Consider the following 11220-nt stretch of genomic DNA (forward strand, 5'->3'; position numbering starts at 1 on the left):
GAGCTGGTCGGCACCAAGCCTGAGGCGGGCCCGGGGCGGTGCGGACATCGGCCGAGAAAAGGGAGGATCCTTGTTGCCGAGCAACAACGCAAAGGGGGAGAGGGACTTCCCGGCAGCGCGGTCGCGCTGGAGTCGGGGCAGGCGGGGCGTGGCCACGGCGGGAGCGTCTCTTCACACATCCCCATGGTGACGGAACAAAGACGGGAGCGTGACCTCACCGCCTCTTCATCTCCCTGGAAACGCAGCAGCGGCGGCGGCACGTTCCCGCGCGGAAGGGGTGGCCCCCACAGCACCCAGCAATGGCGGCGGAGCCCCCCGCGCGGGGGGCTCGCGGCCGTGGCTGCGAGACAGCAGAGATCCACGCGAGGTGGGGGGCGAGTTTGGACACGGCACGGCAGCGGGGCGGGGCGGCCAAAGGCAGTCTGCAAGACCCCACCCAGTCCTGGTTGCCATGGCAGCAACAACGCCGAGGGCAGAAGCGCCACCGATGGCGGGATTGCAACATTACAGCAAAAACTTCAACAGCATTTTTCCAATTTCTTAGAAGAGTCACAAGACGCAACAGAAGGTACAGCAGTAGTGAATCATTGTCCAAGATACAAGGAAGGGGGAACACTATGCAAATAAATGTTATTTCAAATAGGATATGGATGAAAATCACTGTATAAAGATAGAAGTATTAGTAATGATTTAACTACCAAAAATGTCTCTGAAAAAAAAGCATTTGAGAAACGTCAGTCAGATGGATTGTTGTTGTTGAGTTTGTAATCTTTGGTTTTGGGTTTTTATAGATAATAATATAAAAATCGTCATTGTCAAGTTTTTTTTAAGTAATGTTGAAATAAATAGTGATTGTTATTAATGTTATATGAATGCTTTAAAAACATTGTCTTAAACTATTTCAAATATTTCTTCTTGATAAGTTTATCATACAATGTGAGCTGTCTGATTTTTGTGATAAGAATTATTATTGAGGTATTAAGGTATTAAGGTATTGTTATAGTATTTACAGTCAGTTTTCATATGTTTTATTGTCTCTTTAGGTGATTGTTTATAAGACGTGTTTCTTCAGGATCCTGTGGTTTTGATTTTTTTAACTACTCATGTGTTTTCTTTATCCAATCTTTTATGCAGCTGCAATTCATCTTCCTTCACACTTTCATTGTCCAGATTTTGGTTCAAGATTTCAGATTTCAAATTTTCAGATTTCTGAAGAAAGGGTTTGTTGTGTTTAGAGAATCTCTGTCTTGAAAGAAATTTTAGACAGATTCAATTATTTAATGGTTGCATAAATTTTTAATCATAAGGTTTTATAACTGTTATTTCTAAGACTTTTGTTTTATAATGTGTTAAGTGATATCCTTCAATTAGAGTTCGGGGTCTGGACAAGCTCTAGCTCTACTTGAATGGAGTGACTGGCCCAGGTGTTTTCTGCATCAAAAAGTATTCAAGTTCTTTTGGCTTGGCAATTTGACTATATAGGACAGCTGAGCCTCAAAGGGAGTTTTGGAAGAACATGATCCGGACATGTTTTATCCAAATTTCTGTCGTTTTAAGGTTTGTCAGCTGCTGCAGACTCTGGGATGACAATTTGATATTGTAGCACATGGTCACTGTGATTTTATATGTAATATTGATTGTGTATTGTCTGATTGATTTGTATTTGTTGTTAGTTTCTTTACTACATGCATTGTTCTGTTTTTGATATTTTCTTATGTTTATAACAAAGATGTTGATATCTCCATTTCTTCATGCAATTTTAGGGAACAGAATTGAGAGAGCACCCTCCAGTCCCTGTGGGGATGTTGGGTTTGTTTGTGTTTCAACAGGTGCAGAGTCTGGATGTATTTCAATGAAGAATGTAGAACTTATCAACTGCAAGAAAGCACTGATCTCTCCAAAAGCGAAGCAGAAGATGCACAGAATATGTAGATTGTGCAAAGCTTTGTGTTTCACCCACAAAAGATCATGGACTTTTGGTTTTTTTAATAGATGTGGGTTTTTAGTGATGTTATGGAATTTAATTACTAGGTGTTGATTGATTTTAGTAAGGCCTGTGATTCTTCTTTTCATTTTTCAATGGCAAAAGAAAAAGAGAGAAAATAAATTAGATAATCATAAGCATAACATTAAGTTTATCATAAGTTACAGTTTGTATTTAAGTTTGTTCCTTTCATATTATACAGGGCAATCAAGAACATGAGAAATATGTGGTGGGACAGAGTGTTTCTATTAAGTAGTGTTTGTTGCTGTTTGGACCGCCTCCGGGCAGGCACCGGTGGGACACAGCGGGAGGAGGGGAGAGGCAGCGCCGCTTTTTTCCCCTTTGACTCTGCGAGGCTCAGTTCTAGCACGGGAACAGATGAAATGGCAACACGGGACTCGGGTGCAAACACGTGTTTATTGTGGAAGCATGTTCCCGGGACCCTGGGACACCAACCGTGGGTTGGTTATACCCCGTGCCGGGGGCGGGGGGGAACCTGAGCTGCGGCCAATGGGACGGGAGGCAGGGGACAGGGGCAGGGAAACCCCGGGGACAGCGATGGGAAAGGCAAGGGGGGGGGGGGGCAAGGACAGACCGTGTGGCGAGGGAGAAGGACAAGGGAATACAGGAATGGGACAAAGGACCATGGAGGGAGGGGGAACGCGCGGGAAGGGGGTAGAGGGAATGGGGGGAAGAAGGGAAAATTACAAACCCCCGCAGCTCACTCTTTTGTATTAACATAAAGGAAAGGGAGTTCTGAGGTAAAAACAAATTAGAGTGATACACCAATCATAGTTACAATGAATGGGGCAAAAATATTTTCTACATTACAACTGAAGATAAAGGGTACAAAATTATCATAAACACATTCTGTATTGAGGATTAAAGCAGGATTCCTGATGCGATGCTTGTGGTTTTCAAATTCTAGCAGAGCAGAAGCAGGCAGCGAACAACGATGTGGTTTCTCCAATTTGATTATTTGGTTGCGAAGTAGGCATAATATCTTGGGTATTAATTAAATGGGATGATCTTTCTTTCTATAAAATATAACTCAACAGATTATTCAAAAAAAAATCAAAAGCAATAAGATGAATTTGTAGTTAAATAAAAGGGAACATTGGGTAGGGTACATTAAGGAATAGGATAGGAACATCAGACAATCACTTAATTAGTGATTGTCATGAATAATAAGTGGAATCGGCAAGGAGTGGACCAGGATGCCACCATCTTAGGGGGAAAACAAAATGACGGATCCCCAGTCCCGTGTTTCGACTCCATTTCCTCGGAAGAAGGTCCCTCCCGATCCTTCCCCTCAGAGGAAGAGCCAGAAGAAGGATTGGGGAATATCCAGCCCCATCTTCCCACAACAGGGACTAGCCTCATGCAGGGATGGTGCAGTGCCCTTGGGGGAGGGATGGGGCTGGCAGGAAATCAGGGGCGGAAAAGAAGGGTCAAGGCGGGAAAATGGGTTCCAAGTAGCGTGGCCAGCGCCATCTTGGGAGGGGGTGCCGGGTGCACTGCATCTCGCCTGGGGAGGCACGGCCGCTGCCATCCCCAAGGGAGGAGGTTCAGGGAAGTCCGTGGGGAAAAGGGAAGGGGAAACTTCACAGAAGCCGAGGGGGAAAACTACAGGAGAGGGGCCCGAGGCGGCTGGAAGCCGACGAAATACATGGATGTGAAGGGCCTCTCTTAGGATGTTAACAATTCTCCCATAGATGACATGTCACCATTTACAATTCTGTCCCATTGGTGTCCTTTCGACACCCCATGCCCCCATAGCCCAGAATAGGGAGGACAGGGTAGAAAAAGCAGTTTTCCAAGAAAGATAAGGAGCTTTCCAGTATGAGTTACCCCAGAAAAGACCAAGCGAGGTTGCGTCCTCCTCGGAAAAGAAAAAGCCTCCCGGCCTCCAGGCACATGCAAGCCTACAGCCCCCGTCTGGACACAGACGGTGGTTAAAACTCAAAAGAAAAAAAGGTAGCTCAGCCGCCCGCCAGGGTCCCACACCCTGCTCTGACCCAACTTACCCTCCGGGCTCAGGCAGTGAAATCTCTATCTCTCTCCTCGGTGGTGGAAAATCGTGCTAAACTGAGGACGTATTCTTTTGTAGTTTGGCTCTCCCAGAGACCTGGGTGTTCCCATTAACCCAGAGTTCGTCGCCTGAATCTCTGGGTTCAGCCACTGTCAGCTTCTGGTCTCCATTCCAATGCCGTTCCCTGACAGGCCACTCTTCAAGCTCAGTCCATCAAGCCTCTGCCAAACTCTCCTCTTTGTCCTCGGGTAAGTCTACCTGGCTCCCGGCCCATGCAGTCCGGCTGCCCCCGCAGCACGGCTGCTCCCAGGCGGGTTAGAGAACACGCCAGCGAGGACGAAGAGGGTCTCGGAGCTTTGGGTTTGTTTTCCGCCCAGCGCGTCAACTCCTCTTAGCGTCTGCAGAACTCTTGTGGCGGCAGAGTTCCTTTCTCTCTCCCCCTTTTCACAAATCAATGGGAAGAAACATCCTTGGCTACCATTTGTTGCTGTTTGGACCGGCTCCGGGCGGGCACTGGTGGGACACAGCGGGAGGGGGAGAGAGGCGGCACCGCTTTTTCCCCTTTGACTCTGCGAGGCTCAGTTCTAGCGCGGGAACAGATGAAATGGCGACACGGGACTCGGGTGCAGACACGTGTTTATTGTGGGAGCGTGTTCCCGAGATCCCAGGACACTGACCGCGGGTCAGTTATACCCCGTGCCGGGGGCGGCGGGAACCTGAGCTGCGGCCAATGGGATGGGAGGCAGGGGACAGGGGCAAGGAAACCCCGGGGACAGCGATGGGAAAGACGGGGGGGCAGGGACAGACCACGTGGTGAGGGGGAAGGACAAGGGAACGCAGGAATGGGACAAAGGAACACGGGAAGGAGGGGGAATGCACGGAAAGGGGGGAGGGCGAATGGGGGGAAGAAGGGAAAACTACAAACCCCACAAGTGTTTTAGTAACAAAGTGTCATGGTTTGACACTGGCACAATGCCAGTGCCCCCATGAAAATGTGATCCCTCCTTTGAATGCTGTGAAGTGGAATCTAGAATAGAGCAAAGCAGGCCCAAGCTTAATAACAGAAAAAAAACTTTATTAAACTACTACTACTAAAGAAAAGAGAAAACTAAAGAAGGGAAAAAAAAAACCCCACACAAAGATCAAATGAAAACCTTGCAAAACATTCATCCCCCCACCACCCAACTCCAACAAACCACAGTGAGACACAATCTGGACCCCAATCAGGTTTCCACCCTCCAGACAATCAATACTCAGGCTATCGAGGGAACAGAGTCTCTCCTGTGCCACAGACCCCCCAAGAAACACAGCTCCACATCCTGTGTTTCCATGTCACACATGGCACCGCCCGGAGAAAAAGTTTGCCATGGTGACCCTTCTCCTTTCCATGCACAGTGCTCTCACCACTAAATGCATGGATGGACAGACTGCTTTTAGGATTTTTCCTTTCAAGGATGCCCTGTCAAGAGGGGAGAAAACAGTTCAGTTTTTCATTATTTGGGAATACAGTCCCCCCCATTTTCCCCTGGGGCCAAGGGCTCAGGAACAGAGATCTTCTTCTCTTTCCTTTCCAGGGCAAGGGGGCGCCACCACAAACCCCCTAACCTTTTCTCTGTTCACTCCAATTTTGTCTTTTTCCCAGCTGAAGCAGGTCTCTTGACTCACTGGCATCCTCCCAAAACACAGTCCCTCTTGAAGGAGAAGATTGGTTCAGGTTGTGGCTAACACGGAAAAGTCCAGCCAAAAGCCACTCCTTGTCCCCCTCCCCTCTAGAATTCCTCCTTCCAACATCGCAGGGTCCAAGGTGTCCCTCTTCCTCTCTTTCAAACCGAGGAGGGGAAAGGAAAATTCACAAAGCTTTCATTTCTCAAGAAAGGGTTAAAAGTCCGAACTCCCAGGGATGGCTCAATGCCCGGACATCCAGCAACTCCCACACAACTGGGCACTTTGGAGCTCCCCCCGCTCCTCCTTCCTCGTGGTGGAATTGCTGACAGGACAGGATCGCCGCCGTCTCTTTCTTTCTCCCCCTCGGGAGAGAAACCGGGGGGGGGGGGGGTGTGGAAATGGAGACATCCCAGATTTCTTCCACCCTTCCATCTGCAGGGGCCAGCCCGGTTCCAGTCCTTCCACCACCCTTGGGGCCTACCGTCATCAAGCCATGGGGGCTTCCCCTCCCCCACCCAGCTTGTGGCTGGGCAGGGGAGGTTTGCACTGCACGCTGACCGGAACCCAAGAGAGCGAGTTTCCCTGGGAATTCTGCTCTTAACTCCTCTGTGTTCTCAGAGGCGTGTCTACTTTCAATTGGTCAATATCTAAATTGACCTCTTCCTTCCGGAAAAAATTCTCTTTCCATGTCAAACCACGACACAAAGATATTTAAAATACTTGACATTGACAAGAGACAAAACAAGTGGATCACTTGGGCCAAACAAACTGGGCAAGATTAATTCTGCCTGTTGTTAAATACACTATCCAATTCTTTTCATACTTGTTTGATTGGAGTTCCACTGGGTTCCATGGCAGAGTTCAAAGTTTGGACTCTAGCCAGAATAAATCCAAAAAGTATTCGGGAAGCACAAGCTGTTGCAGTCATGCAAAATCTTAAAATTGCTGATGTCAAACCTCAAGAGTTCTGTCCCAGGAAATTACTGTTCAATATTTGGACCTTATGCTATAAAACCAATCCAAAAAGAAAGACAGCCAACAGATGACAACACTTGATTGTCTCCCAGATCTCCACTGTAATATAATTATTCAGAATATTGTAACAGTTAGACACAATCCAGGATACCACCAAAGACTGCCCCAAGGAAACTGCCACCAGGAATTTTCCTCATTCGTGGGGATTGAGCCTGGTCTACGGTGCCTCAAAAAGCCATGGGAGGCCCATGTTGCGTTGGTAAATTAACACTGTTTGCTCCCAGCATTCATCAGTTTCTTAGATTGCCCCAGAAGACTCAATGAGCCAAACGCAGTGTTCTCCAATTAGACCCCAATTGTAAAGCTTAAGTATTATTTTGGAGGTGCACATCTGTAATACTAGCCTCAATTTTCTCCCCAGGAGTTGCTTCAGCACAAACTCTCACACAATTGAAAACCCTGGACTTCTGGACAGGAAAGTAAATTAATATTACATCTAAAATGTTAAGTCAGCTCACCACTGATATAGGTAGCACCTGTCATGAAGTTCTTCAAAGCAGAGCTGCCATTGACTTCCTTCTTTTAGCCCAAAGACATGGGTGTGAAGAATTTGAAGGCATGTGTTGCATGAATTTATCTGATCACGCTCAATCAATTCACAAACAGTTAACCCAACTGAAAGACAACAAGAAGAAACTTGCTATTGTAGACCGTCCGTTTGCTAATTGGCTCAATTCTTTAGGTTTTGCTGGTTGGGTCAAAGATTTATTTTGTTTTGGTAGTATACTTTTTCTTATTATTATAATTATTCTAGTCTTTATACCTTGTTTATTACATTTGTCTTGGTTTGACAAGACAGGAGTCTGTGAAGGAGGGCAAAAGCCTCCTGTGCAATGGAGAAGGTAAACCCCTCCCTCCGAATTACCAGGATTTTTAAAGTAAAAGGCTCTCAGGCAAAGATATGGGAATGGGAGTAACAATTCTTTACTAGGAGAAAACTAGGTAACAATTTAAAAAGGCAAATGCAATTGGTACAAACAAAACTAGTGATAAAGTCCACAACCTGAGGATTCGGGGTGTTGGTAGCAGTCCGGTTGAAATGATAGCTGCTCCTCTTGCAGTGGCTGATGAATTGCAGCTGAAGTAGTGATCTTTAGAAGGGTATAGTTTTCTCTGAAGATCTGGTGGCAGTTGGGTCGGTCTTCCTCTGCGCCAGGGCCGCCTCCGAGCTCCGCCACCACCGCCTCACCGCGCTCCGGCCGCTTCTCTCGGGAGTCTTGCCGAAGGAGCTGCTTTTCTGGGAATCCCGCAAAGAGAGAGCTGCTCTGTCTCCCCAAAAGGTACCCCTTTATACAATAAAAGAGTGCTTGGCTTCCCCCTCTGGGTGGAGCATCTCACAATGGGATGATGTTACGTTACCAGCCCTGCAAGTGAGTCAGTCAATGGCCCATTAACAAACCATTACCTCTTCGGAGCAAACCATTGTTCTTGGAAGAGATAACAAACCTGCCCAACCTCCAACAGATGACAAATAGAATACAAGCTTATCCTACGTTTGCCCAGTCCAGTTTCCCTCCTATTATAAGAAGTCCCTAGCTTCTGTGTGTTTCCTTTCCCGGGGAAAAGGGCCCGGGTCTTTGTGTTCAGGGGCCTGCGGCCCTGAGGGGGTGGCTATCTACAAAAAATCCGAATGGCTAAGGATGTTATTTTAAATGCAGGCGAACCAAATGGGAAGAAATGACAATGTCTGACTCAGTTCAGAAGGCTGAATTATTTCTTTATTATAACTATGCTAAAATACATTAATATACTATATAAAAAGGAAGATACTAAAACTACTTACTACTTTCTCTAGCTCTAATGCAACTCGTGGCCCTCTCTCTCGAGTCCACACACAGGTGGATTGGATTGGCCATCAGGCTCAAACAATCCTCACCAGAATCCAATCAAGCACTCACTCCAGGTAAACAATTCTCCAAACACATTCCACATAGGAAAAACAAGGAGCAGAAACAAAAATTGTTTTCTTTCATTTCTCTCTGTGCACTTCTATGAAAAATCCTGAGAGGGAGAGAAATGTGCTTGCTACATATAAGCCTTTCTGTATAAATAAAAAAAAATAAAATAAAAAAACTGCATTTGCAATTCTTCTGCAGGGCCCTTGCAAAAGAAAGCAAACACATCTCAAGAGGTTCCCTTATCAATTTGCTAGGTATCAATCAGAAGCCAAATCAAATGCTGATGTGGAATGTTCAAAGAGGTCCTTTACCTACAATAACATATATCAAATCTCTTAAACAAAACTTACAATAAAAAACCCCAAACAACAACGAAAAGAATGTTCAAATCCAAAAGTCCAAACAGCTGAGTCTCAGGAGAAGGTATCCATTGACTGGAGATGTTAATCTTGACATCTTTAAAAAATCTTTCTCAATCCTGAAACAGAACAACTGATGAAATTCCAAAGAACAATGAACAATCCTATAAAAAAACCAAACAAACCACCAAATGTGACATCATATAATTATCAAACACCAAAACACTTTTCCCGTGCAAAAAACCATCACCAAATTCAAAAACTCAGAAAATCTCTGAAATACCACGGCCAAAGCTCTGAAATCAACCACTTTCTTTCTTGTTTCTTATTTTTTCAACCATCTCTATTTAACTAATCTTAAATCTAATTTCAATGTATTTTTTTTTTTTTAATCTTGGAATCAGAATGCCCAGCAAGCAGCAGTCTTTAAGACCCTGCACAGCTCTGGCCCAGGTCCATGTGGTCGGAACAGAGATCCCAAACCCGGCTGTGGGGAACACAGGGGCCCAGGGCCAGGGTGCTGGACCAAGGAGCCCAGACTCAGTGACAGGCGAGGTGGGGGCCCTGGGGGCCCAGCCCAAGGAACTCAAGCCCGACCGGTGAGGCGGGGCCTTCATCTTCACAGCCCGCCCCTCAAATGAGAGCATGACACAACAACTGCCCCTCGGCTTGGCAAAGAATGTGTTTTTCCCAGAGAATTATTGATTCTCGGGATCTGCGGCACAGTTGGGCTAGCATGCAGCTCCAACATCACCCCCATTTCCTCTGGCCACAAGACCGGCAGCAGCATTCCCAGAACTCGTTCCCCCGCCCCCCCAAACACGAGCGCGAGGGGCAAGGAGCTCCAAGCCCTGGCGAGAATCCCCCACCCAAGCGAGAGTAGGACCAAGAAAAACGCTGTTCCCCAGAAAGGCACTAAACTTCATAACTTTCGCGGCAGCCGCAAAGAGCTGCCAGGCAGCGCCAGCACATGGGAACAGGCTGGGAGGGGACGCCGAGCTGACTGGAGGCGGTGGGGCGGGCATCACGACCGATGCCGGCGGTGGCACAGGGGGGACTGTTTTCTGAAAACGGCGGAGCGGGCTCCGCGAGCGGCGGGGCGGGCTGGGGGTTTTCTCCAGCATTACAGCTCTCACTGGGAACAGGCTCCGGGCCAGCGCGAGGGCCCGGACATGCCTCTGTTGCTGCAGGAGGCGTGGCCGCCGACTCCGAGGCAGGCTCTGACATGGCGAGCGGCACGGGAGCCGGTACTGACGCGGCCAGGACGGCGGGAAACGGCGCCGAAGGCGGTGTCTCCGCGGCGGGTGTCTCTCAGCTCCGGCTGGGGCAGAGGAGGAGGTGGCACGGCTGTGGGCGGGGGGACCGGCGAGGGAGGCAGTGTCCCCTCCTCCGCTGGGGCCAGGAGCGGTTTCACCTCCTCCGAGGGGAGGAGGGGTGGCTCACACACTGCAGGAGGAGACTTCTCTTGCAGCGATGTAGAAAAAAACTTCTGAGCCCCGGACAAAGGCTCTTCCCCGCGCAGAGAGCGGGGTGGCTACCGCAGCGAAGACTGTCCTTGAACAAGCTGGTCTCCCTCCGGCCATGATGGCAGGGGGGGGGGGCTGAAGGGCCCCCGCTGAGTGCGGGGAACTCCCCCCTGCCCTCTGCAGACGTGCTCACTGGGAGCTATCTCCGGACTATCCGAAAAAGATTTTTAAAAAATATCCTGTATTGAAAGTCTGGGAAATCTTGTGTGCAGCATTCCTTGATGAAGAAAAACAGATTTCCAAGCTTCTGGGTTCAGGGAAAAGGCCAAACTCTTGAAAAAAACACGAGTGTCTGCAAATTCCAGAAACTCCAACAAATCATCATCGGACACAGTCTCTCCATAGATCCGAGACAAATCTCTCCAGACGGTATATATACGGTGATCCACACAATAAGAATCAGCGTCCAAGTCAGCAGACATCTCTTCCCAAAGATAAAGTACACCCCGGATCAAGGTGTAGTAGATAGGGACAGGCGAAGGGAAGATTTCGGGATGTGACGGAAAGAAAGACCCCCATCCCCCTCTCACCCTGCAACACGTTATCTATTACCCCCAGAACAAGTAACCACACCTAACCCAGTAGTTTTCCATTCCTCACTAACCCTAGAGACCCTAGCAACCCCCCCCCCCGACGTAGCAAAGTCCCCCGAGACTATTTAAACCCATGAGATAAGATAATAAAGGCCTTTTGACTGTCCACCACATTGGTGTTAGCGTGT

The 11220-nt window shown here is 47.9% G+C and overlaps 1 long non-coding RNA gene and 1 pseudogene across 1 annotated transcript; one reads left to right on the forward strand and one right to left on the reverse strand.

The window, feature by feature from the left end:
* Positions 1-5074: 5074 nt before the first annotated feature.
* Positions 5075-5989, reverse strand: LOC146763192 (uncharacterized). The gene is made up of 2 exons (XR_014952601.1): positions 5622-5989; positions 5075-5475 (listed from the first exon to the last, which is right to left on the reverse strand). It is a non-coding gene; the product is annotated as an uncharacterized LOC146763192 (long non-coding RNA).
* Positions 5990-6532: 543 nt separating this feature from the next.
* Positions 6533-10687, forward strand: LOC146763193 (uncharacterized; annotated as a pseudogene).
* The last annotated feature ends 533 nt before the right edge of the window (positions 10688-11220 follow it).

Source organism: Lonchura striata, chromosome W, assembly GCF_050655825.1.
Source record: "Lonchura striata isolate lonStrDom1 chromosome W, ASM5065582v1, whole genome shotgun sequence".
Classification (NCBI taxonomy): domain Eukaryota; kingdom Metazoa; phylum Chordata; class Aves; order Passeriformes; family Estrildidae; genus Lonchura; species Lonchura striata.